We start from the raw sequence: 1106 nt of genomic DNA, 5'->3' as shown, positions 1-1106 counted from the left end.
ATGCAAGGAAGGTGCTGGGTGACTTTACTGCACCTACTCCCGACTTCTATGGGAGAAGCATCTCTATCCCTGCCATTGGAGCAAACAACTTTGAGCTTAAGCCTCAATTAGTTTCTGTAATGCAACAGAATTGCAAGTTCCATGGACTTCCATTGGAAGATCCTCATCAGTTCTTAGCTGAATTCTTGCAAATCTGTGACACTGTCAAGACTAATGGGGTTGACCCTGAGGTCTACAGACTTATGCTATTCCCTTTTGCTGTAAGAGACAGAGCTAGGACATGGTTGGACTCACAACCTAAAGAAAGCCTGGACTCATGGGAAAAGCTAGTCAATGCCTTCTTGGCAAAGTTCTTTCCACCTCAAAAATTGAGTAAGCTTAGAGTAGAAGTCCAAACCTTCAGACAGAAGGATGGAGAATCCCTCTATGAAGCTTGGGAAAGATACAAACAATTAATCAGAAAATGTCCATCTGACATGCTTTCTGAATGGAGCATCATAGGTATTTTCTATGATGGTCTCTCTGAACTATCCAAGATGTCTTTGGATAGCTCTGCTGGAGGATCTTCATCTGAAGAAGACGCCTACAGAAGCTCAAGAACTAATTGAAATGGTTGCAAATAACCAATTCATGTACACTTCTGAAAGGAATCCTGTGAACAATGGGACAAATCAGAAGAAAGGAGTTCTTGAGATTGATACTCTGAATGCCATTCTGGCTCAGAACAAGATATTGACTCAACAAGTCAATTTGATTTCTTAAAGTCTGTCTGGAATGCAAAATGCACCAAGCAGTACTAAGGATGCTTCATCTGAAGAAGAAGCTTATGATCCTGAGAACCCTTCAATGGAAGAGGTGAATTACCTGGGAGAACCCTATGGAAACACCTATAATTCTTCATGGAGAAATCATCCAAATTTCTCATGAAAGGATCAACAGAGACCTCAACAAGGTTTCAACAACAATAATGGTGGAAGAAATAGGTTTAGCAATGGCAAGCCTTTTCCATCATCTTCTCAGCAACAGACAGAGAACTCTAAGCAGAACCACTCTGACTTAGCAACCATGGTCTCTGATCTAATCAAAACCACTCAAAGTTTCATGAC

The 1106-nt window shown here is 41.0% G+C and overlaps 1 non-coding gene across 1 annotated transcript; it reads right to left on the bottom strand.

Annotated features, from left to right (window-relative positions):
• Window positions 1-374: 374 nt before the first annotated feature.
• LOC130942989 (small nucleolar RNA R71) lies at window positions 375-478 on the bottom strand. Its single transcript, XR_009071530.1, has one exon. It is a non-coding gene; the product is annotated as a small nucleolar RNA R71 (small nucleolar RNA).
• Window positions 479-1106: the final 628 nt, after the last annotated feature.

Source organism: Arachis stenosperma, chromosome 7, assembly GCF_014773155.1.
Source record: "Arachis stenosperma cultivar V10309 chromosome 7, arast.V10309.gnm1.PFL2, whole genome shotgun sequence".
Lineage (NCBI taxonomy): Eukaryota > Viridiplantae > Streptophyta > Magnoliopsida > Fabales > Fabaceae > Arachis > Arachis stenosperma.
Note: the sequence above shows the minus strand (reverse complement) of the source record. Positions and strands in the feature narration are given on the sequence as shown.